The following is a 27,694-nucleotide window of genomic DNA, read 5'->3' on the forward strand; positions in this document are numbered from 1 at the left end:
CTGCATGGGCCCAGAACCTCCCCGTACTGCTCCATGCCTGTTTTCAGAGTTCTGCTACTCACAGGGAGGAAAGGAAGAGGCAGGAGCAGCGGCCACACCACTCACAGTCCGTGGGATGCTCCTGGGACCGTGGGAAACATTGGGTTTTCCCTGGTTCCCAATATCCTGCGGAAAGCCCGTGGCCATCCCCTCTTGCCCCCTGGGATTCCCTGTGCATCGTATGGATGCACAGGGACCCACAAAAGACCAGCCTAGTTTTAATTGCTGGTTTAGACATGCCCCTGGTTTTTAAGCCTATGTTGCTGTTTCAGATTCTTGAGCAAGAGAAACCTCTGGCTCTGCTGTGCATGATTTGAAGAATGTGTCATTTGGTCCTAACTCAGCAAAACTTCATTCCTTCAATCAAGTAATGAGCTCAACAATGTTTTTAAACATCATCAATCAATATCAATTTACACAAAGACCCTTTGAAACACCAAAAAAAAAAATTGCATTCAAATTTCACTTTGATTTATGATGTCTCAAGTCAAGATAATATGATGGGTGATTAAAGCTGCAAAACTTTGCATATTTACTAATGAAAAAGGCACACTGAACTTAGTGGGACTTACTTCTCAGTAAACATGAATGGAATCAGGCTGCCAATATGTTTACATTCTTTCGTCACATGAAAAATTACATCTAAGGAGTTGCATTGGTGGATTCAGTTAACCAAATGTGAAGTTTTATTTCAACCCTTGTTAGTTACTATACTAACTTTATTATTTGTACTAGCTGTACCCTGCCACGCGTTGCTGTGGCTCAGTCTGGTTAAATTGAAAAGAAAGAAAAGACAAAGCGGATGTTTCTAATATGTTTAATTTCACAATGCTTGTGGATATACAATATTTTTAGTTGTTCCATTGTCTGTGTAGATATAGAGATTGTCTGGTTTGCCGACTCTAGAACACGCAACATATAATTGTCCATGTGAGCAGCAATCTGTGTCTAGATCTAAACTGTACAATTCTAAAGATTGGCCCTGAGCTTTGTTGATGGTGATTGCAAACGCCAATCGAATTGGGAATTGCAATCTCTTAAATTGAAATGGCATATCTGTTGGAATCATAGGAATGCGAGGAATGAGGACCTCTTCACCTTTGAAAGGTCCTGCCAAGATTGTTCCTTCTATGACGTTGCTCAGTAATTTTTTTACTGCAAGCCGCGTGCCATTGCAAAGTTTTGTGAGAGAACATGCAAATAAGAGAGGAGGCAGAGGCAGTGGATTGGCCTACTGTTTGGTTTTTTAAAAAGGATGTTTTTATGGTGAACAGGTTAGTGGAAACTCCTGGCAGTTACCTTTCTTCAGAACGTGTAACTGTCACAGGTGTGACATCTATATTCACTCAGCCAATTGTGAGAGAACATGCAAATAGGAGAGGAGGCAGAGGCAGTGGGTTGGCCTACTGGTTGGCGATGTCACAATGACCTATAAGAGCAAATAGGAGAGAACATGCAAATAGGAGAGAAGGCAGAGGCAGTGGATTGGCCTACTGGTTGGCGATGTCACAATGACCTATAAGAGCAAATAGGAGAGAACATGCAAATAGGAGAGGAGGCAGGGGCAGTGGATTGGCCTACTGGTTGGCTATGTCACAATGATCAGCAGGACTGGTTTTAGGAGGCCTATTTCTTCAATTTTAAGACAAACTTTTGACCCCATATAGAACATAGTTACATAACAACGCTCGCGTATTCGAATGCAACGTTGTGTCAAAATTTCAAAGCAATCGGTGAAGAACTTTCGGAGATATAACGTCTGTTTTGAACGAACATTTACATTTTTATTTATATAGATTGGTGGGGTTCTGGTGGGGATATGAGGACCAACCCTCACCTTAAATGTTCCTAAACTTATTAAAAACTAGATTGTAAGCCTATGCGGCAGAGTCTTGCTATTTACTGTTTTACTCTGTACAACACCATGTACATTGATGGTGCTATATAAATAAATAATTATTATTATTATTATTATTATTATTATTATTATTATTATTATTATTATTTCTTCAAAAATTCTTCAGATGTCTTGCCTGAAATGAAAATAACACCAAATGCCACACTCCCAAACTTATTCCTCCTCCACAGTGGCTATCAGATTAAAAAGGAAGAGATGCAGGTCACAAATTTTCTGGATCTGGCCTAGTCACACCCAGAAGCCCAATCACTGTCCAACCGCCATGGTTTGGGTGGGGGCCAGTTATTGTGGGCAGGAGGGAGGCAGAAACGAAAACAAACACAGTATGAGCCGCACGTGTACTACCTCGTGAGGTGGGGGTGGAGACAAGGCTATAAAGGCTTGCCTCCATGAGGCATTCGGCTTCTATCGATTTTGGACTCACCCTCCCTCCATATAAACCAGTATAGGAATAACCAGTCATCCTCTTTGGAGAGGGGGCTGAGTAGGAATTTTCCCTACCAATTAGCAATGTGCAGGTTTTCGCCTACTCTATACTGGATTCAATCTTTAGAAGTGGAGGATAAATAGGTTAATTATAAATGACAGGGTTGTGTGGGAATTTTAGTAAGGCAGGATAGGGACGGTGAGCACTCTGGCACCTTTAAGGTGACTGGCAATCCAAAGGTCTTGCTCCTCAGGGACTTTGCAGCTTTTGTGCCAGGATATGGTTTGCCTTTGAAGACCTTCTTGTCTCATCTACTCGGCTTTGCAGCCTGAGTGGAGATGACACAGGTCAGTCTCTCCAAACACACAAGTGTGGTTGGAAAGGGTGCCGGGTTACTCAACCCCTGCTTTCAACTGAGTGGCTCACCCAGAGGCACAGGCTAGTTGCCTGAAGAGAAATAAGCTTCCTTCCCACACGTTCACACACAGATCCATGGAGGGGAGAATCTCCATGTGTAAATAAAGAGGCCCTATTTACTCCCAAGCTCTGGTGTCTGTGTATTTATTTCTGGGACTTCCTTCTCTGCTCGCAAACACAGAATTACTGATGACCAAGAAAAAGTGGCATGAGCTTACTTCACAAACAGTTTAGTACTACAACTCTCCAACCAGACCAGTCAAAAACACAGCAGGCAAATATGTATTGAAAGACTTATAGCACGATCTTCTATATGTCTACTTAGAATTTTGTCCTGCTGAGTTCAATGGTACTAACGCCAAGAAGGTGCATCTTCAGATACAAAGTTAGGAATGCAAATAAGAATTTTCTCTGCACTCCAAAACTTCATTCAAAACCTTATTGTAAATAAAAGGATAGGTAAATCTGTCAATTTTGGTTTGACTCAATTTCTCACTTTATGTTAAGTATGGTTCATATCAAACTGTGGTAATTTCACCAGCCTTATATTTGGTTCATCCCACACTTGATAATTTTATTTTTAAATGTCCAAATGAAAATTCCAAATAATTTTAAAGAGCATTTATCTTAATGCATGGATTTCTGTATGCATTTTGCCTAATATATACATTTTTGCAAGCAATTTTCCAAATATAAAGCATTTCTGAATGGCATTTTCTTGTATGTATGGATGCATGTTGTTGTCATTGTTGTTATTGGAAAATTCCATTGCCAGATTCAGAGATGTGTGCATTTTGAAGGATAACTGAGTTTCACGTTGCATAATTTTTTTTAAAAAAATTAGGTAAGAAAATATGAACTGAACAAATTTATCCACTTCCCAAATTGTAAGTATTTGTTTTATTATAACCGCCTCCCCCCTCACATTTTTTCCCCAAGGCACTAGAGTCATAGGATGATCTTTCATTTCATTTGCCTGAGTTGAAAACAACAACTACAACCAGCTTTTGATGTCCCCCCCAACCCTCTTCTTTTTTGGTGTGGGGGGGAGGCTGCAGGACAGTTTCTGCTGCTGGAAATGATGGCATGAAAATCATTTTATGAAAGCATCATAGCAATTTAGCATAGAGTCCTTGTCTTGTACAAACTGTTCATTCTCATCACCCGCCATTTACCCTCAGTATCTTGCCATATAAACATGTAGACAACAGTACTACTGTTGGAATGAGCTCACTAGTGCTGTGAAATAAGCTCCATAGAGAGTTTCAACTGGCACCTATATACATTATACTCTTTCCCTCCAACTCAAGGTGAAGACCTTTTCATTTCCCCAGTATTTATTCTTTTCACTTGGCAGTTTTAAATCTGAATTTTAAATCTGAATTTTAAATCTCTGCATTGCTGCTAGGTTTTAGTCTGGCTGTTCTTTCATATTATGGTTTTATATTGAGCTTTAATGTCTTATAGCTTTAATGTCTTATAGCTTTAATGTCTAAACCTTCTCCTCATCTCTCATTCTCTCTTACTGTCAATGATGTTACGCTTACTCCGGTCAAGGAAGCTCGTAGCCTTGGCTTTATCTTCGACTCCTCGCTCTCCTTTATTCCTCATATTGAGGCAGTAGCTAAATCTTGTCGATTTTTCCTGTATAATATTGCCAGGATTCGATCATTTTTGTCTGTCTCTTCTGCCAAGACGCTTGTTCATGCACTGGTTATTTCACGGTTGGACTACTGCAACCTTCTTCTCTCTGGCCTTCCTTCTTCTCACATCAGTCCGTTGGTTTCTGTTCACCACTCTGCCGCAAAGATCATCTTCTTGGCTCGCCGCTCTGACCATGTTACTCCGCTTCTGAAATCTCTTCATTGGCTTCCAATTCACTTCAGAATCCAATATAAACTTCTCCTGTTAACCTTCAAAGCTTTTCACGGTCTAGCTCCTTCCTATCTCTCCTCTCTCATCTCACACTATTGCCCCGCTCGTGCTCTTCGCTCCTCTGATGCCATGTTTCTCGCCTGCCCAAGGGCCTCTACTTCCCTTGCTCGGCTTCGTCCATTTTCGTCTGCTGCCCCTTACGCCTGGAACGCTCTTCCAGAACATTTGAGAACTACAAGTTCAACCACAGCTTTTAAAGCACAACTAAAAACTTTTCTTTTTCCTAAAGCTTTTAAAACTTGATGTTGTGCAGACTTCTACTGTTACTTTCTACTGTTAGTTTTTCCCTACCCAGTGCCTGCTTACCCTACCCTGTACCTGTTTGCATTCTCTTCCCCTCCTTATTGTTTTACTATGATTTTATTAGATTGTAAGCCTATGCGGCAGGGTCTTGCTATTTACTGTTTTACTCTGTACAGCACCATGTACATTGATGGTGCTATATAAATAAATAAATAATAATAATAATAATAATAATAATAATAATAATAATAATAATATACTTCAGTTCTACTTTTTGGTTTTAATTTTTGTGAACTGCCCAGAGAGATTCAGCTATTGGGCAGTATAGAAATGCATAAATAAATAGCAAAGGAAGACATGATGGTCCATCAGAAAAATATTGAAGTCAAACATTGGGCAATTCCTTATTAGGAATTTACCAGGATGGATATTAAGCAAAGCAGGAGACGGGGGAGATAAAAAATGAGCTTGGGCTTGATTGCTGTAACACTTGCAGTGGATTGCAAATGCAGTGCGGTAGGAATATCGTGGGTTGAAGCTCAAGGTTCAGCAATTTCTCATCAGCTTGGGCTCCCGGACTGGAGTCCACCAACCCCCATGCTTACCAGACTCAATGTGTGCCAATTTGGGCAAGTGCGGTGGTCCCCCGCTGGTCCATCACTCCACAAAAGGGCAGCTTGGTCTTTTCTGTAAAGAGCCATTTTGCAGTAATGGTGGCCATAAAGAGACCCATTCATGCAAAATTACAGGTGTAATGGTAGACTGTTTATGCCTATACTTTTGAGTAAATGGGCCTCTTTATGGCCATTCATACAAAATGACTCTATGGAAAAAGCTGAGCTGCCATTTTGTAGCCAAGTGAAGGAGTGGGATGCTGCACACCACTGGCCAAGCAGCTGTGGTCTGCCCAGCTCATGGAGCAAACCGGGTCAGGCAGCAGGGTCCGGTGAGTGGCAAACAGTGAGCAGCATAGGCAGGGGTGATTTCAGCCACCCTGATAGTGTAGCAAGATGGAGTGCAAAATGAGATGGAGCTAGTGTGGTGTAATGGTTAGATTGTTGGACTGGGAGTAAAGGAGATCCAGGTTCCCAGTCCCCACTCAGCTATGGAGGTCACTGGGTGACTTTGGGCCAGTCACTTACTCTTAGCCTAACCAACCTTGATAATTGGCTGCCAGTCCGGGTCCGGGCCCGATTCAAAGTGCTGGTATTGACATTTAAAGCCGTAAACGGTTTGGGGCCAGGTTATTTGAAGGAACGCCTCCTCCCATATGTACCTGCCCGGACCTTAAGATCATCTACAGGAGCCCTTCTCCATGAGCCCCTGCCAAAGGAAGTGAGGCAGGTGGCTACTAGAAGGAGGGCTTTCTCCGCTGTGGCACCCCGGTTGTGGAATGAGCTCCCCAGAGAGGTCCGCCTGGCGCCTACACTGTACTGCTTTCGTCGCCAGCTGAAGACCTTTTTATTCTCTCAGTATTTTAACACTTTAATTTTAACTTAAATTTAAATGTTACTGTTCTAACTTTGTATTTTAATCTTATATCAATTTTGCTGTGTGGTTTTATCCTGGTTGTGCTTTTATACTGTATTTTGTAATTGTGCTTTTAACCTGTTGGTTGCTTTATTGTGGTTTAAATTTTTGTGAACCGCCCAGAGAGCTTCGGCTATTGGGCGGTATAAAAATGTAATAAATAAATAAATAAACCTCACAATGTTGTTCTGAGGATAAATGGAGAGGAATAAAATGTTGTAAGCCACCTTGGCTTGCTTGCAAGAGAAAAAAAAGGCAGGATATAAAAATAAATAATCATCAAGCAGATGTAGGCTGTAATGATATGCCAACTTACTTGGAACTAATCACCATTGGGAGTTAATTCTGAGTAGACATGTATACTTAGTGTGGTGTAGTGGCTAGTGTGTTGGACTGGGAATTGGGAGATCCGTGTTCTAGGCACTACTCGGCCATGGAAACCCACTGGGTAACTTTGGGCCAGTCATAGACTTGCAACCCAACCTACCTCACAGGCCTGTTGTTGTGAGGATAAAATGGAGAGGAGGAGGATTATTTATTTTATTTATTTTATTTATTACATTTTTATACCACCCAATAGCCGAAGCTCTCTGGGCAGTTTACAAAAAATTAAAACCATGAAGAGCATAAAAACAACCAACAATTTAAAAACACAATTATATATGCCACGTTGGGTTCCTTGGAGGCAAAAAGGTAGGATAAAACTGCAGTAAATAAATAATCACACTATTAGGAACAACTATGTGCTATGCAGGGGTCACCTCTGACTGTTGAGACAAAGGCCATAGCTAGATGGGGCTTTATCCCAGGGTGATCCCCAGGATTGTCCCAGTGCATCCACATGATGCATAGGGGATCCCGGGTTCAGGGAGGGATGATCCCTCCCTTGCCCCGGGATCTCGCCCTCCCCTTTAGGCCCAGTTTTTCTGCAGTCTTGGGCTGAGACCGTGGAAAGTGTGGCTGGGCGCCGTGGTTTGTCCTATCTGCTCACCATTCCTCGCAAGGAGCCGGGAGCCAGACACAGGGCACAGAGCTCCTCAGGAGCACTGCGCCCATTGGGGGTGGGGTGGGGGAGCAGGGAAAGTATTTTTTAAAAAAATCACTTACCTTTTGCACACAAGCATTCGTGTGCTGCTGTCCCTTTTAAGGAAAAAAGAAAGAAAATGGCGGGCGTGATGCCTCTCCCTCTGAGGTTGCTATGCGCTGCGTGTGTACTGATGGGGAGATCTCATGATAAAAATATCACGGGACCTTTACCCCACTAGATCGCTAGGTCTAGCTAAGGCCAATGGCTGACACTTCCTCCCCCACAGTGCGTGTGTGTGTGTGTGTGTGTGTGTGTGTGTGTGTGGTAAATATACAATTTAGTCTCTAGCCTTAAGAAAAAAACATGTCATTTCTTTGTAAGGTAGACAAAACAATAACGAGAAATATGGCTATTTTATACTAGCAAAGCTGGATAGCATTTCATGACTGACTATTTCATAGGCTGATATTTGGTCATGTCATCCCAGTGTGTGTCACAGTTATCCCATGAGCTACCATGTATCTATGTAATGTAGACTTATGCAATCTTATTTATGAAAAACATTGCGAGTTTAAAAAAGCACCAAGCAATTGGGAGGAAGTGTCTGATGGATTTGGTGTTTTTTTTTGTTGTTTTTTTTGCATAATTGTATGACTGATCCAATGAATAATTCTGTCCCATCAAAAATGCAAATTTCAACACAAAAATAGAACCCACAAATATTGCTACAGTCTAATTTTAACAAATATTTTATTTATGAGTTCTATTGAATTTCCATTTTAGTATCATCTCCCACCGAAATCCCTGAGTGAAGAGGAGCTAGAAATCTAGATTATTATTTTTTGTAGAATGCTGAGTGAGAATTTGAACATGTATCTCCGTGTATTTTTACAAGCTGTAATCTGTTACATCAACCTAGCACTTTGCCAAATAATGTGTCGATCGTTCCTGTATTTTAGAGTTAAGAAGCTGAAGATATTTCACTCTTCCTATTTTATTTGCTATCAAGAATCAGTTGAAAACCTCATCTTTCTCAGAAAGTACGGGAAACCAATAAATACATAAATATGACACTGTTAAAGATATGCATTGGTTGGGAAAAATATTGAGTGGACTGAAACCCTCAAAGAAGTGATATGACTGTCATCTTCAAACATTTGAAGGATTGTCACATGGATGATGGATCAATTTTGTTCTCCATTGCTCCAGAGGATAAAATCTCAACCAATTGGTTCACATTACAAAAAGTTGGTTAAAACAAAAATGCATTTCAGTTAAGCATGTCTAAAGTGATGTACATTGGGGTAAAAAGAAATTCCAACTTATTTATTTATTTATTTATTTATTTATTTATTTATTTATTAAATCTATATACTGCCCCATAGACAAAGCTCTCTGGGTGGATTACAAAAGTTAAAAACAGTGGACATTAAAAATAATACAAAATTAAAAACCATCAAAAATTTAAAAACAACAGTATAAAACAACAGTATCCATATAAACAACAACAGTTCTAGGGTCATTAAAAAACAAACAAACTTAGCATATGTTGTTAAATGCTGTTAAATGCCTGGGAGGAGAGAAAAGTCTTGACCTGGTGCCGAAAAGATAACAATGTTGGCACCAGGCGAGCCTCATTTGGGAGTTCATTCCATAATGGGGGGGGGGCACCACTGAAAAGGCCCTGTCCCTTGTTGCCATCCTCCAAGCTTCCTCGGAATAGGCACTTGGAGGAGGACCTTAGATGTTGACTGCAGTGTACGGGTATGTTCATGTCGGCAGAGGCGTTCCATCAGGTATTGTGGTCCCATGTAAGGCTTTATAGGTTAATACCAGCACCTTGAATTGGGCTCAGAAATGTATAGGCAGCCAATACAAGCAGGCCAGAATCAGTGTTATATGTTCGAACCTTCTGGTTCCAGTTATCAATCTGGCCACTGCATTTTGCACAAGCTGCAGCTTCCAAACCGTCTTCAAAGGCAGACTCATGTAGATCACATTGCAGTAATCTGAGGTTACCAGAGCATGGATGACTGAAGCTAGGTTATCCCTGTCCAGATAGGGGTGTAGCTGTGCCACCAAACAGAGTTGGTAGAAGGCACTCCATGCTACCGAGGCCACTTGGGCCTCAAGTGACAGAGATGGTTTTAGGAGAACCACCAAACTACGATCCTTCAGGGGGAATGCAACCCCAAGGAAGAGACCATGGGGTTATGATGGATAGCTCAAAGAAAATGTGTGGCTGCTGTGAAAAAGGCAAAATCCACATTAGACATAATTAGAAAAGGAACTGAAAATAAACTGCTGATAACATACTTCCTATATACAAATATATGGTGCAAATATATGGTCACTACACCTAAAAAAAAAAAAAGGATATTGTAGAGTTTGAAAAAAATGCAGAAAAGAGAAACAAAAATGATCAAAGGGTTGGAGCAACTCCCCTACAGCAAGGAAAGGTTACAACATCTGGGTTAATTTAACGTAAAAAAGAGCCGAGTAAGGGGAGACATGATAGAGGTGTACAAAATTATACATGGGCCTAATCTACACTTAGGCCACAGCTAGACCTAAGGTTTATCCTGGGATCATCCAGGGTTCGCCCCTGCCTGAGCACTGGTTCTCCTGTGTGTCACCTAGATGAACAGGTTTGACCCCTGGACGATCCAGGGATAAACCTTAGGTCTAGCTATGGCCCAAGAAGGATATTGCACTATGGAAGTGGTATGAACGGAGTAAAAAGGCAGGAGCTACACTACTGCTTTAGAGTGGTATTGAAGTGCACTAACAACTGTTGGGGCCCGTTGACACATACCATGTATCACTTTCATATCACTTTCATACCACTATATCCTGCTTGGTGTAGATTAGGCCAGAAAGTATATAGGGAGACATTATTCTCCCCTCTCATAATAGTAGAATCCAAGTGCATCCCATAAAGCTAATTGGTAGGAGTCTCAGAACAGATAAAAGGAAGCAATTTTTCACACAATGCAGTTCCAACCATCAAATTAAACATCACAAGATGTAGTGATGGCCACCAATTTGGGTTTGGTTCAGGGTTCTTGTGCTTATCTTACTCATGAGATGACTGAGGAGTGTGTTTGAGTGACCTGTCTTCATTATACAGCCCCTTCTCTGACAACCTGTAGCCTCCTTGGCTTCCTGCACTTCCCGTCCAAGGGAAGACATCATGAATTGATTCCTTTCATAGGGCCTTTACAGATCAGGAAGTGAAGGCAGCCTGGGAGACTATAGAGTAATGATGAGATGTGTAATAGAAAGAAAAATATAGACACTACCCTAAGCCACCTCACAAGGAGTAGTTGAGGTCAAAAACACCATCAACATACATTTAAAACTGGCCTGAGAATGAAGCAGAAAAATGGAAGCCTCTTTCATGGGGAAAGGAAACTTTCAGGAAAGACCTGAGATTTTCCTTTTCTTGCCTTCTAGAAATAAAAACACACTTTCTCCACATTTTCTTGACCATTATCTTCTGTGCTGGCTGTATTCCCTTCCCTCAATGGCCTGAAATGATATGAGGTATAAGGGGCATTGTGGAGGATGCAAAATGGGGGCCAGGCTAGGGTGACCAACTGTCAGGATTTCCCTGGATTTGTCCTGGTTTTTGTTCTTTCCATGGTGTCGGGGGATTTTCTATAAGTTTCAATAATGTCCTGGAATGACACACCTTCCCCTTTAAGGCTGCCATTAGCATGGCAGGAGGGAATGACATGCTTTCTTGAGGCACATCATTCCCCCACCCCAAGCTCCAATTGAGGTCTTAAAGGGGAAAGTGGGTCATTCATGGACATTATAGAAAAGGCCCCAATTGGAGTGGATGGTGGTAGTGCAGAATGAAATCCTTTCCCCTCCTCCACTCCAATCAGGTTCTTTAAGGTGGCGGGGGAATAACGTACTTTCTTTTTTATATATATAATATTTTTTATTTATTTTCTACCTATATAAACATACATAAAACATTACCATAATAATAATGATAACAGGAAAAAAAACAGAAAAACATCAAACAACTGCTGCATACATATTGAATAAATGTTGAGTACATATATTAAATAACTATTACATATACCTTACTACATACTACAACATCATCATTCTTAACATAAAAGTGCACCCCCCACCTTGGGATCATTCCTGAGTCCAAAATCTAATCGTTTCTTCTGCTGGCGGTTTCCCACTTCCCTTAATAAACACAAATATTAGGAACTGTTTCCAGATTCCTTCAAACTCGTTTATTTTAGTTACGCCTTTTCTCCATTTAATATTACATGTCAATTTATCATTCATGGCTATATCCCATACTTCTTTATACCATTCTTCTATAGAATATTCCCCTTGAACCTTCCAGTTCCTAGCTACCATCAATCGTGCTGCAACCAGCAAACTCGATATCAGCTCTATAGTTCCTTTTCCACACTTTATATCTTCAAATAGTGACAGCAATGCAATCTTTGGTGTTTGTTCTATTTTCATTCCCACTATTTCTTCAATTTCTGAAAACACCATCATCCATAATCTTTTTACATATTTGCATTGCCACCACATATGTAAATACGTTCCTTTTTCCCCACAACCTCTCCAACAATTTGCTGAATGCTGATCGTTTATCTTATTCAATCTAACCGGGGTTAGGTACCACCTCCATAAAATTTTAAAATAATTCTCCTTTATTCTCACTGATAAACTTCTCAACACTCTTTGTTTCCATAGTCCCTCCCAGCTCTGTCGCCCTATTTGTATCTTCAAATCTGATTCCCAAACCATTTTCTCTGTATTTTCTCTAAACTCCTTCTCTAACAATAATTTATATATTTCACTCATTAATCCTTTTAAAACTATACTACCTCCTTTCCCTTTCTCCTTATTTACTACTAATTCTTCAAACTTCATCATCTTTCTACACATTCTATTATCTTTAATCCACTTTTTATTCCATTGTTCTACTTGACCATATTCTAACCAAGAAAATTTTTTCTCCTTTAACAAATTTTCCATATCCTCTCTTGTTTTTATATCTCTTAACCAATCCTTTAATTTTATTTTATTTTTCTCTTTTAATATTTTATATAATCTACCCTTTAGATCCTCTGGGAAATTCTTTACCATTATTATCGGTGCTAAGGGAGAGTTGCTCGGAAGCAACTTCCCTTTAAATTTACTCCAAATTTCCCATTGAGTCCTCAAGAGTGGATTATCTATACTTCCAACCCACTTTCTCCGAATAACGTACTTTCTGCAGGACTCAGAAAGCTGCTTACCCACACACACACTAGGTGTCCTCTTTTTTGGTTTCCCAAATATGGTCACCCTAGGCCAGGCTGACAACACAGTTGATGGTGTTGCCCCTTGCAGAGGCAGTGCAACAACACACACACACACTCCTAAAAAAAAAACTTGGGGGAAAGCTGTTTTCTATGATGCTGCATACCTGTGATAAATTACTGGAGAATTTCTCCTTCCCCTAAAGAAATTTGGTGAACCCCCAATTCCTCTAGCCAAAAATAAGGTGGATAATTTTGAGATGCAGCTTGTGCACAGCACTACAATATGCCTATTTACACCAGTTACTTGGGAATATGGGTGGGAGGGCACTGTTTCACATGTCCTGCTTATGGGCTTCCCATGGACTGCTGCTTGGCCACTGTACGAACAAAATTCTGGACTAGATGGGCCTTGGTTTGATCCAGCATGGCTCTTCTAATGTTCTTATGTCAAAGTGATACATCTGGAAGCTGAAGGGTCATTCCCCATCATCTTCAGTCAAATAGATCCCAAGTATCTGGACTGCTGGAGGCTGGAATGGAAATGGAGGGCATGAAGCAGTAAATGACATTTTAACTATTTAGGAACTGGAGGACAGATCCCTTCAACTTAAACAACTAGACATAATCAGGTTGGTAAGAAGCTCAAGAAATATTGATTCCACCATGCAAAGCCTGTATACTGTCCAAGTCTTTGAAATTCAGCCTAAATACTTAAACATCCCTAATTATTGTCAAGAAGACAAATCTCCATGTGGAGATTCAAATCGCTGTACAATTAAAGATTCTGATGAATGCTAATGATATGTCAGTGAACAATTCAGAAAATTAGCTACTATCCAGCTGAACACTGAGAAGCATAACAAATTACATCAAAAGGGAACAAAGATTGTGCAAATATCCCCAGTAAATCCCTGAGCATATGCAAAGAGCGCAGTTCCGTCTTCATTTGGGGCTTTCAGGATATCATCTTGGCTCAAAGTCTCCATTTAGGCTGGAAATGTTAGCTGGCAAGGGCTAACCACCAGTTCTCATTAACAACCTGTACTGAAATGGGAAACTGAGTGTCCCAGCCTTTAGAGTCAAATCTCCTCCACTTCTTAATTCAACCAAGAACACACTATCATTTATCAATTGACAGAGATTCCAGATGCCAGCACCACCATAATCTTGTATTAGTTGGCTTTTGTTAGTTCTTTTTTTAAAACTGTAAGTGGACTTTGTCCTTTGAGAAAGCAACTTTGCTTGCTGGAATAAACTCAGCCAGACTGACACTTAGGTTGCTTCTTTTGGCACTCCCTCATCCAGTAATCCATGCTTGGCAAAGTCTTGCCATAGCTGAGGATGCTCTCACTTCTTATATCCCTTTTGTATTCCCTCTCATCCTAATATCTTCTCCTTCTCCTTCTCCTTCTCCTTCTCCTCCTCCTCCTCCTCCTTCTCCTTCTCCTCCTCCTCCTCCTCCTCCTCCTCCTCCTCCTCCTCCTCTTCCTCTTCCTCCTCCTCCTCCTCCTCCTCCTCCTCCTCCTCCTCCTCCTCCTCCTCCTCCTCCTCCAATACAAACAAACACATTCTGAGTTGTGAAATGTAAGCGGTTTCAGGCTTCACTCTATTATTTTATTTACTGTTAATTGCTTTTAAATGAATATGTATTAAATGTGTCTCTGCTTTTAAAAACACACACAATAACCCTAAATGGATTAGTGCAACAGTACCCTAACCCTTTTCAATCGCAACAAGTACAGATATTTTGAAAGAGCGCCCAGGGGGCTTGTTGCTACGGAAACTGCATCCTTGATACCTACGTATATTTTTAGACGTGTTTTCAATCTTTCTAGAAAATATCTCACAAGCAGCTACTTTTCCCCCACAATGGGGGAGGGCAACAGTGATATATCCCCCCACAAAAAAATATTCTGTGTAGATTTTAAAGGGTGTTTCCTCTCCAAAAGTTTAACCCAAATATCAGACTAATACCTGAGCTATTTTCCCTAAATTATTGTCCTTTCCAACAGTTATCTCTTGTTCACTGTTGTCCCAATTAAGTTCAAAGTTATATGCATATGGAAACAGCTTTCTCATGCATATCCATAGCTGGATGGGGAATTTGTGTGCAAATTGGTCATGTGGGCCTAATTCCTCAGCCTGATCTTGCAGACAAATCTATGTGCTAGCAGTGCATCAGGTACACATCCGTCATGATGATCAGGTGTTTGGACATAGGGGCTGAGCTTCAACACTATTCCTGCCTAATACTGCTTTGTGTGTTCACATATGGGCCAGATCTACCTCAAGCAGGATACAACACTTTGAAAACAGTTTGAAAACAGTGCGTCCTGGGCCCCAACAGTTGTCACAAACCATTTCAAAGCAGTAGTGTAGATCCTGCCATGATTAGGGACTGTTTGGCCACAGCTAGACCTAAGGTTTATCCTGGGATTATCCAGGGTTCGCCCCTGCCTGAGCACTGGATCCCCTGTGTGTCATCTAGATGAACAGGTTTGACCTCTGGACGATCCAGGGATAAACCTTAGGTCTAGCTATGGCCTTTGAAGTCAGAGCCAGAACTAGAGATGGGTGAATCTTTCCATTTTGCACCTGAGGCACCTTCATGGTGGATGGCAATTCCTGAGGCCTGCTGCTCAGGGCTGTGAGACTCTTGGGTTAGCATAAAACTCTGCCCCAGCGCTGTGGCTAATGTCATGGCACACCACAAACCAATGCTTTTGCAACAAAACTAGTGCTTGCTAGGGGCAACAGGGAAAACCCCCCAGCAATTTGCCACTGAAATTCCAATCAAGTTGGGAAAATGCTACCCCCCGCCTTTTGCCCTAGCAAGTCCTATGCTACATCTACACTTTTCATCAGTATTGAAGTGGATGGATAACTGTTGGGGCACATTACACAATGCATATACCACTTTTCTAGCATTATTTTCTGCTTTTTATTCTGCATTATCCAAAATACTGAACAGATGTCATTGTGTGTGCTATGAAATATAAATGTGCAAGAGGGGTATAGCGTTACCACAATGGGACTGTATCGATAGGATGCAAGATGTAGATCTTCCCCTAGTTACAAAGCATAGGTATTGGTTTGTGCAACATCATTACAACAGGATTCTATCCTTACTCAGGATATGGATTGCCTATGGGGCTAACCTGTCTCATCCACTTGGAGTGATGGGGTCCTAGCAGAAGATGACACAGAGAGGCCTCCCTACTCACCCACAAGAGTATGGCTTAGGGGTGGTGACAGTTGCTATTCTTTTCCATAAAAACGGGCAGGATCACCTGAATAACTAGCAGGCTAGGTGCCTTCAGGACTCATATAAGTTAGTTTCCTGCTCAATTATAAGTTAGTTTCCTGCTCAATCACCCCTGTGGGTCCCATCTGTAAGCAGTGCAGCACTAGCTGACTCACCACTTTATTTCTGGTACTGCTCACAAAAAGACTAGTGATCACACTACCATTGTTCACTGACGGTCAACCTGAACATTAATATCCCCATAGGGTTGGAGCCCTACTAAGTTAGGCACACTTTTGGTTCCATTGCAGTCAATGGGACAAATTATTCATGGTGACTTTGGCCTCATCTAGAACTACCTGTTATTGTGCGACAGAGGGATGAAGATCTCGTGATGTGTTTATCGTGAGATTCCTCCCCCCCCCTCTGTTTACACGTGGTGCGCAACGGTCTCGGAAGGAGATGATGTTGCGCCCACCATTTTCTTTTTTTTAAAGGCACAGAAAATGCACACAAGTGCTCATGTGCAAAAGGTAAGGTGTGGGTTGTTGTTGTTGTTTTAAAAAATACTTTTCCCGCTCCCCACCCCCCACCCCCGATGGGCGCAGGTCCCGGCTCCTTGTGAGGAACCAGGACAAACTGCGACGCCCAGCCAAACTGCAACTCCTGGGACAAACTGCGATGCCCGGCTCAGCCCAAGACCATGGAAAAAGCGGGCCTAAAGTGTATGGCGAGATCCCGGGGCGAGGGAGGGATCATCCCTCCCTTAACCTGGGATCCCCTGTGCGTCATGTGGACACACAGGGATGATCCCAGGGATCGCCCCGGGATATCACCACATCTAGCTATGGCCTAAGTCCCATTGATTTCAATTGACTATTGATCATATTGGATCCAGACCTTGCTGTCTGGTCTGAAGAATGGCTAGGATCCAAATACCTCACATTAGTGGGAGTTTTCATTTCTCCCTCCTTCCTCAATCCCACACCTCTTTTTGAACAGCAGCCCTGACTCAAATTACTCATAATGTTTCCTAATGTTCAAAATGAACTCAATTGTGGAGTGGAAGGCCAGAGGGGAGTCTATTGAAGCCTACTTTTCCCAGCAGACTTTCTGTTAAAAATGACCACCCCCAGGTGATTTCCCCTCAGAGGAGGATAAAACAGCATGTGTATGTGGTGTTGCTTAGGAGCGGGGGGGTGATTTTTAGCTGAAAAGCTGTGTCTATGCAGTACTATTATAAGAAAAGTGGAAAGAACAAGGATTCCTATGGGAACCCCTCAGCAGGCAGGCAGTCACTATCCATTCATACAGAGAACTATCAGGTCTTTAATGTATCAAAATGTACCTGATGTTTGTTACGCAGAGCTACAATTCACATGTTCTGATCACTGATGGGGATGTACTTGCCCACCGTTGCATATGAAATTGGGCAGGCATGTTCTTGGGACAGTGGCTTATTCTGGATGCTTTTGACCATAGTCTCTCTCTCTCTCTCTCTCTCTCCCCCCTTTTCCTTTTCTACATATCCTTCTGCTTCTGTCATATTTCTTCAGCATACAAACAAATAAATCCAGGAATTAATTACAAGGAAAATGAAGATGAAACACGAACGAACTTTGAACTCATTAAGAAAATCAGTGAGGGGCTGAGAAATTTGACGGCTCTGTGTAATTGCTTTGAAAATTGACAGGCTAATATGTTTCTTAATCTGACAGCTTTGGAACTAATAACATTCTCTGGTGAAATTACAATAGCAGGATTTTATGTTGCACATTAAATCATTTCCGGTAGTTGGAATTAACATTTAAAATGGGGGCATTTAGTACTCAGCAGACATGTTAGGTTGAAGTCCTGCACTGAAGAGTTCCACCAATGAGACACACATTTAGTTACATGAGAATGTACCAGCATAATGCAGCTGGTGTTCTCATAAAGAATTGCGAGCTGGAATTATTGCTAGAAATGTTCTCTATCTCACGCTTTATTGGGTAAATAGTTTAGTTCACCCCACACATGCCCTGTGCCATCACATTGTAGGGCAGTGGTTGGAGGCACGTGTCTGATGGGCTGCATGCACCCCGTCCTGCTCTGTGACCCTGTGACAGTGGCCTTAGCTAGACCTAAGAATTATCCCAGGAAAATGAAGGGGTCATTTTTGTGAACCGCCCAGAGAGCTTTAGCTATTGGGCGGTATAGAAATGAAATGAAATGAAATGAAATAAAATGAAATAAATAAATAAATATAAATCCCTGCTTGCTCCCGGGATCCCCTGTGTGTCATTTGGATGCACAGGGATGATCCCAGGACAATCCCAGGGTATAGGCCTGGTCTAGCCATGGCCAGTATTAGGCGTGCTGCCCAAGAGAGTTCAGGGGATGGAATTTGGTCCCTGGATCTCCCAAAGTTGCCCTCCCTTCTTGTAGGTGAATATTTTAAGTAGTGGGCAATCTATATTTGTCTGCAATCACTTTTCTTTTCTTTTTCTTTTTGTTTTGCACTTTTGAATCCATGTTAAGCTTCTCATTGTTTGTGGAAAAGTGAATGAAGAAAAGCTGTCATTACTCTCTTATAATTCCAGAATTTAGGACCATCCAAATGAATTTGATGATCAGTGGATTCAGAAAAGGCAAGACGACATACTTCTCCACTCGATGTGTGATTCGTTTATTGAACTCACCATTACAGTAGGTGGTGATCGCTACCAACTTAGGGCATGTCTACACCATGCCTTATCCCAGGGATCATCCCAGGATCATCCCTGTGTGTCCACATGATGCACAGGGGATCCTGGGGGCAGGGAGGGAAGATCCCCCCATTTCCCTGGGATAACTGGTACAGCTTTTAGCCTAATTTTTCCCACAGTCTCGGGATCATCCTGAGACCACAGGAGGTGTGGGCGACCATCCCAGTAAACACAAGGAGCCACAAACTGGGCACAGGGCGTGGAGCTCTTCAGGCACTCCATGCCCATCGGGGTGAGTGGGTGAGAGCAGGATCCATTTTTTTTAACTGACTTTTTCATTGCAGCACATGTGCACTCATCTTCATTAAAAGAAAGAAAGAAAGTGGCAACACCCTCCTTCCTCCCTGGACTTCACGTGCCGCGTGTGGACAAAGGGGAGGATCTCACGATCAGCATCTCACGAGATCCTCCCCCCTTCCCACCCCTGGTGTAGACATGCCCTTAGATAACTTTAAAAGAAGATAAGTCAAATTCATAGTGAGCAAATGAATCAGTAGCTACTAGTCATGATGGCTATATGCTATCTCCAGGATCAAATGCGGCTTACCACTAATTACCAATTGATGGAGGGCCTTGCTAGACCTACCTGATAATCCGGGGGGGAGTCGGGGGGAGGCCGCGCTGCAGCTAGCGCGGGCCGTCACCCCTAGCTAGACGTAACACGCGACAGGGTAAGGGAAAGCCCCGTCGCGTCCTCCATTTTATTTTATCTTAAAGGGGCCATGTGCGCAGGAGAGCACCAACAGAAAAGTAAGTCATTTTTTTTAAAAAATAAAGGGTTCCCCACTCCCCCTGCCACTGATTCCCCCCCACAATGTCTGATGCCCCCTGCCCGCTCACCCATCCTCCCCCCGCTCTCCATGCCCATCCCTGCTCGCCATGCCCGCCCCCCACTCGCCATGCCCATGCCGTTTTTCTTCCCCCGTCCGCCATGTCTGATGCCCCCCTGACCGCTCGCCAGCCCACTCGCCATGCCCCCCGATCACCCGCCTGCCATGTCGATGCCCCCTCTGTGCCTCCCCATCCGTGATCTCCCCACCCTGGCTCCGCTCTTCCCCCCTATCTCTCCAGCCAGGTCTGCTCTTTCCCCCTCACAAGGCAGCTTACAACAATAAAATACATGAAATAGCCATGGCCACACCTCATGTACAGAAGCTATTCTTTAATTCATTCTCTCTTGGTGCTTTTTCTAACATGATACTTTGGAGGGGGGAACCATGGGATGTTAGCTGTTGTCATTTATTAAAAATGGATGCAGTGACAGTAAGCAATTATATTTATATGCAAAAAAGTATATTGTAGATTCTTTTTTTTTTTAATCTTTCCCCCTTCTGTTTACAAATTCAAAGGTTCTCTAATGATGTCGGTTTAAGGACCCAACCATTCACTTAATGAAAAAGTTATGAATTTAAGCACAATCCCCCCCCCCCCCGCTTATAATCATTCCATTGTAATGGGCAGAGCGGCATCTTCAGATAGATATGCAACGGGACTGAGGAATATGCAAGAGTAAGTTGTTTATTAAATGACTGGATTTCTTGTCATGTGGCGAGCCGGTGGTTTCTCTTTCTAATAGTGTCATGTGTATCAGAGAGTGAGGAGAATACTTTATGAACTCCTATAGTTTCAGTGGAATGTCTTCTGTTGTTACTTTAGCTATACACAGAAATGCCAAGCATGCCAATAGCGGACAGGTCATGTTTGGAACATGGATCAGGAGTGCTTTTCTTCAGTTAATCTTTTTAATGAGTGAAGTGCAGATCGATGGGTCAAGGGAAATAAATCTGTTCCATGGAGTAGTGCGTTATAAGAAAATATGTAGAACTGTGTATCTGGGCACATTGCCTACCCAACCCGCTGTCACCCCTTTCCTCTCTCTCTCTCTCTCTCTCTCTCTCTCTCTCTCTCTCCCCATTGATTCTCTCTTTCTCTTCTCTCCCTCTTTCTCTTTCTAACACCACTTCTCTCACACACTTTCCAATATCCCCTTTCCTGTCCAGTGGGCTGCTGGAGGAGGGATAGATACAGATGTCCGTTACTGGGAAAGCCAACCTTTTATGAGATCCCTGGATTTCTGTAGTACCCCTGACTTGGCTTGCATTTGCCACAGGTTTCTTCCTAAAATCTGGTGGTTTTTTTATTTGCATAAAAAGCAGTTTGTGCAAATTGAAGCTGTTATTTATTACATTTATATCTTGTTCCCCCCCCTCCAAAGAACCCAATTCATGCACATAATTATCCTCTTCTCCATTTTATCCTCACAACAACAAGCCTATGAGGTAGGTTGGGCTGAAGTCCATGTCTGGCCCAAACTCACCCAGTGGGTTTCCATGGCTGAGTGGGGACTAGAACCCGGATCTCCCGACTCCCAGTCCAACACTTTAGCCATTACACCACACTGGCTCTCAATTTGCATAATTTGCACACCTTGTGGCTGTAGTTTATGCAAATTGCTTTCTACGGGGGGGGGGGAAACAACATAACGAAAATCCACCAACTGCCCCAGCTCAATGGAGAGCAATCCATTGAGGAAAGCAACCTTACGTCTGAAGGCCAAGCTGATGAAAACTCAGCAAGCTTCGCCTCCTGGATGGATTCCTCTGATATCTTTAGGGACAGATTTCTATTTCCAGAAGTCCAAAACATCACTTGCAGAGAGCTTCTGAAATCAGGTGGAGCACTGCATGGAGCATTAGGGCAGTAGGTTGCCCAGCCAAGGTGAAAATCTTTTTTAAAAGTGGTGATATTGGCTAAAGATTTGGGGAGGGGTAGTTGTGTCATTCATACAGTACCTAGTATTTCTTTTTCTTTCTTTTTAAAAAGAGCTTTACATGCAATACATGGTTTGCATTTCTCCTAAGGGACTAGTTATAGACATGTTGACACACCACTTCATTGACAGGAAGAGGAACATAAAGCCCTTTCTTTCAAAACAAAACAAACCCTTATCTTATCGTATACAGTCAATATTACACCCTTCGACTGAATTCATAGTAGAATAACTACCACCTTCTGGTTTCTACTTGTGAGCAGTATTATTATGATGTTTATTCCCAAATTCATGTCGAGTTTCAGAGCAACATTCATTTGTGCCAAACATGAAATGCCTAAGGCCTAATCTACACCAAGCTGGATATTACACTATGAAAGCGGTATATAAAAGGCAGGAGCCAGACTACTGCTTTATAGTGGTACAGTTGGGACCCATTGACACATACCATATAATGCTTTCATACTGCTTTTATAGTGATATATCCTGCTTGGTTTGGGTCCTGCCTTTCATATACTGCTTTCATACCATATTCATAGTACAATACCCTGTTTAGTGTAGATTAGGCCTAAGTTTCCATTTTCCAGAAACTTGAGATACTTCACCCTGAAACAACAGCAACACATGCTAAAAGAAGATACTTTATACTAGCAATCTTGCTTGCTTTTTATTGAGACTTTTCACATAAATTAAGCAAGATTGCTAGTATAAAAATATGTTCTTTTTAGAAATAAATCCTCAGTAGGTTGACAAGTACTTATTAAGAAAAGTATCAAAGATGAAAAACATTGGAAATCATTTCAGAAAATATCACTTTCTTACTGAAATGAACAACGCTGATAAAACATAGAGGATTTTTGGTGGAGAAACAACATTGGATAAATGACTGGATAATCAAAGTTTGTTTCTAATTCTTTCTGATTTCATGCTTGTCCATTTAGTCCTCTGAAATATATCTACATTTTCTAGGGATGTGTGATGCTGGGAATTCAGTTCTGTTTAAACCCAATGGGATTCTGCAGTGTTTCTGTCCTGGTAAATGACCGTTGACTGTGTTTTGCACAATTTTTTTTCTGGTCCCGCCATTTGTACAAGTGATAATTTGTGCAAATTTGACCTTTTGTTTTGATGGGGTGATCTTGAAATGTGTGCAAAGGGCATTGTGATCTTGAAATGATCTTGAAATGTGCACAAATGCACATTTGTGCAAGATCACCATATATAGTGATGTTGCACAAATGTGCATTATTGCAAGTCTGCCTGCCACAGAGGTATTTTCCCATTTTAAAAATATCCTTGTCAGTTTCCTCCTCTCCATACTCTCCTTGATTTAGCCCAGCAGAGAGCCATATTCCATACTTGTCACACACACACACACACAGAGTTGTCAATTCTCAATGCTTCCTCAGTTCCCCCACCCACAACTCAGTAATACCAGGTCGCCGCCCTCACCGACAATCATGAATGAGGGTGATTTTGTTTTGGGCATTAAACAGCAGTAGCAGACCCAAGGGCTAGCTGTTAAGGTTGCTAGGAATCATCTGGTCGGGGAAGAACCAGAAGAGGGGATAGCTGTAATGTATAGCAGTCTTCCCTAATGGAAGAAAACTGATATGCAGTGGAGCTGGCCCTGGAAGACTGGCCATGAGGGTTATCCTTCCATCGCACCCACTGGGGACCAACAGATATAAGTGTTGAGAGTATTGCCACCTTGTCTTCAAGTTATTGGAAGGGGCAGTGTTACAGTTTGGTAATGCATGGAAATTTAGATCACAGCTAGCCTTAGGAGCTCCATAGCCCACAATGCGGTTTCCTGTGATTTTGCTCCTTTCTCTCCCCAACCTTCCACCATTGTTGGGACCAGTTGTGTTTGCTCTCTCTTTCTCCTGCCAGCATTATAGAACACAAAGAATGGACTGACATTTTTTTAAAAAAAACAACAACTACTGCATCTTATATGCCACAATATTGTGAGTAAATCTTTTAAACTTTTCTTCACTAAAGAAGGCCATGGTCTCTTTTTAGGCCTTGTGTTCATGTGGGACCAGTAAATGCTCATTCTCTTCTGCCTTTTGTTTTTTTCTCTCTCTGCTAACTGCCTTTCTATCAGGAGGCAGCAATTTCAAATAATTCTCATCAGTAAGTGGCTGTGGCCCCATTCCTTAGGTATCAGGAGACATGACCACATTGCTTTATAGCAATCAGCCCACAGAGGGCTGGGTGGGACATCATCTGCCCCCCACCCCATTCAGGCTGCCAACCCCTCACTTAAAACTGATCCTAAGCACACTTATTACCTAACCCCATTGCACTTCTGAATTCACATAATAGGATTGCTCTGAAAATAGCCTTCCTCTTTGACTGATGTCTTTATTTCTTATGACACTCGACGACAGTCCCTGCCTGCTCCTGGGATATCCTGTGTGTCATTTACATGAACAGGGATGACCCGGGACAATCCCAGGATAAACCTTAGGTCTAGCTAAGGCCAGAGTCAAATGACTGGATCTAAGACTAAGGCTTGCCTACTTTTGCAAAACTGTTATTAAATACCTTCAATCAGGCTTAATTCTGGACCGTGTTTTGTTAACGAAATGCCTGGTCACCAGGTCCTTGAAATGCATGCTCCTTGTGATGTCTTTATGTTCTTGCCTGCCATTTCTCATAATGCAGTGAATTGTTATCATCCTGAAAAGAAAGAGGGTGGAGAAACAATTGCATAAATCTTCCTTTAAGGTGCTTATTATCCTACTTTAGCAGCCGGCGATGAAGTGCATTATAAAGGATTAAAGTGGCAAAGAGGTAGTTTAGCTTCTCAGTAATAAAACAAGGAAATCCTCGAGAATTACTTCTTTATTGGATGATACCTGGTGAAAGTAATTTGATGAGTGGGGGATGGAGGAGGAACCTATTGAAAGAAGAACTACATCCACAGAAATGCAGGCCCCTTTCATTTTGCTTGTGAGCTAGAGAGGAGCCTGCCAAACCAGATTAACAAACCAAACCTTCTGTCGAAGCCGGCTCCTGTATTAGAAAGAAAGAGCATATCATTATACCCTCTCCAACCCCATTCCAGCTAAATCACTTTTAAAAGGCTGTAAATGTATGGTGTGCAAAGTGTTTTATTAACCCATTTCTGGCTGGAGCAGGCACAGCTGGTCTTTTAAGGCATGCATGCGGGTATTTCTAGCTCAGCGTAATGAAATCAGAAATCAACAGCAGCTGTGTAATGTTCTCCTGTCAAAGAGAGCTGCAACTGCTATTGTAAGAGAAGACTTAGTTAATGCTTTCTCCCTCTCCCCACTATGTGGTGAAATGGGGGATAAGAATTCACCAATGTTTGAAAAGTTATACAAATTTGGGGGTGTGGACAGGGTTGGTGGAGCAGGCGGAGAGCTTGAAATGTGAAAAATTGAATGTGGAAGAAACTGAAACTGATAGGTTCATTCGCCCAGGCCCAAGAAATTGGGTATTTGGCTCTTAAAAGTCTGTATTTGAATCCCTTTATCTTCATCAGTATTAGGACTTCCGGTTTCCATTTTTTTTCTGACAGGCCCCTCATCTTTAAGAGCTATATGGCAGATATATCTTTGTCTCCTCCATGCTGGGAGTAGCTGTTCCTATTGAACTTGGCTGGTGAGATTTTCATCTTAGTTTTTTGATCAGAATTTAGCAAAAATCACAGACATCTTTCATATTTGGGAGAGAAAGAACTGGAAGTTTAAATTATTTGAATGTGGGGAAAAGCAAAATTGAAAGATTTACCCATCCCTGAAGGTATCACATGAAGCAAAAGGAGAAGCCCAAATTCTGGATGTAACCATATATAAATGTGGAATGGTGTAGCAGTCTCTGATATATAGAGATTAGGGCCAATTTCAACTGTAGCATTTTAGGATCTCTCAGAAAGGATATCTCTGTGGCCTGTGGAACATTGTGCAGTGGAAGGGCTGGGGATGGGTTGGCCATTCTTAAGTCTAATCTACACCAAGTGGGATATCACATATGGCCATTTCTACACCACCCCACTGTAGAGGGAAGGGGGGCGATCCCAGACTTACCTCCTTCCGGGATCGTCTCCTGTGTCCAAATGGACAGCATGATGTCCGGGATGGGAGGAGGGACATCACACAATTGGTGGCAGCCATTTTGTAAAAGTAATAGGAGCTGCAGCACACTTGCGCTCCAGAAAACGGTAAGTGTCGGGAGGAAAGCCCCAACCCATTTTCTCCCACCCCCGATTCCTCCCGCCCTGGCTCCTTCCCTCTACTGTTCCCCGCTACTTGCGGGGAGGAGGGAAGAAGCTGGGATGGGTGGCCACACCTCCCGCGGTCTTGGCATAATCCCAAGACCACAGGTAGAATCAGATTTTCTCAGGGATTATTTATCCATGGGAAAACCCGTGCTCATCCCCCCTGCCCCTCATTTGGACACACAGGGACTTGGCCGTGACCAGCCTGCATTTTTGGGCTGGTGTAGAAATGGCCTATGAAAGCAGCATATATAAAAGGCACCAGCCACACCAAGCAAGATGTAGCACTATGAAAGTGGTATGAAAGAGGTGCATGGTATGTGTCATGGGCCCCAACAGTTGTCAGTGTATTTCAATACCACTATAAGCAGTAGTGTTGCTCCTGCCTTTTATATTCCGCTTTCATAATGCAATATCCTGCTTGGTGTATATTAGGCATTAGTCCGTGTTCAAGAGTGAAAGTGAAGAAAAAAGATGTGTCCTTCACTCACCTGCTGTGCTTTCTGCAAAGTGTCCTGTGTACCTAATGGGTTGGTAACTTCAATGTTAAGGTGAAACTCCTTTCTTTCTCCTCTTGGAAGGCAGAGACTCTTGGGAGTCACATGCTCTTTGTTATCTGGCCAGGATAGGTAGCTGTACTAAAGCATGCTTGAAGTCTCTCAATGTTTTTTGCAGTTCGAGCAGATGTGTTGGCATAAATGAAGAGCAAGAGAAATGATGGAGCCAGGTCTTCTCCAAGATGAGCTAGGTCATCCCGAGGAAAATGCCTTTAGTAAAAAATGGCAACACCCTTCTCACTCATCAAAGAAAACAGTCCAGGCTCACAAAGCCACTTCTCATTGACTTCCAGACTGAAATGATTAGTACGTCTCTTGTATCAAATAGCTGCGAAACTGCCTTTTGAAAAATACCAAAGGAGGATTAGTCTCTTTTAAAAACTAATTGCATGTAAAGTTGCTATGCCAGAAATGGAGCTCCTTTTCATCTTATAACTTGGCAATGGAAAATATATTTCAAGCTTCCAGCTATGCTCAGGTTTAGAACGAAGGAAGGATGCCTGCCAAAATAGTGCCACAATAGAGATTTAAAGCAAGAGGTAGGATGCTTTAAGGACTCTTATATAGCTGAAAAGATGGTCTGTGATGGATGTGTTGTATCCTGTGGTGGCTGTTATGCAGGTCAGGGCATTTAATGTCCCCTATTCTCCAGTGCTCAAAAAGCTTCCAGTAGCAATAACAATGCTTCTGAGCACATGTTCCACCACCTCTAAAATGTTGAGTGTCCAGGGTGCAAAATGGCACCTTTTACACAAGGCAACATTGTAACCTTGCTCTCACAAATAAAGAAAAGAATGTGTACGCATTCCTGCAGAGATTACTTGGGAAGCTGTGCCTCTGTTGTTGTTGTTGTTGTTGTTGTTGATGATGTGTTCATTCTGTACAGAAGCAAAAGGGGACTTATGTTCTGTACAGTCACTTAACCAGATAATGAATCAGTTAATCAATTTAAAAACCACACTTCGGTGACAGGAGTCTCAGGGTAGTTTACAGTTTTGAACATATACAATGAAATCATTAAACACACACACACACACACACACACACAGAGAGAGAGAGAGAGAGAGAGAGAGAGAGAGAGAGAGAGAGAGAGAGAGAAGCCGGGGTAAGACCCACTAAAAATCCAGGAAAGCCATAAAAAAAACCACACTAAGGCCGTTGCTAGACCAGGGTTTAGTCCGGGGTGAACCCTGGGCTCGTCCCTGTGCATCCTGATGATGCACAGGGGATCCCGGGGTCAGGCAGGGGTAACCCTCCCTTGCCCCGGGTATTTTCCGTGGTCTTGGGCTGAGCCCGA

This window comes from Elgaria multicarinata, chromosome 7 (assembly GCF_023053635.1).
Source record: "Elgaria multicarinata webbii isolate HBS135686 ecotype San Diego chromosome 7, rElgMul1.1.pri, whole genome shotgun sequence".
Lineage (NCBI taxonomy): Eukaryota > Metazoa > Chordata > Lepidosauria > Squamata > Anguidae > Elgaria > Elgaria multicarinata.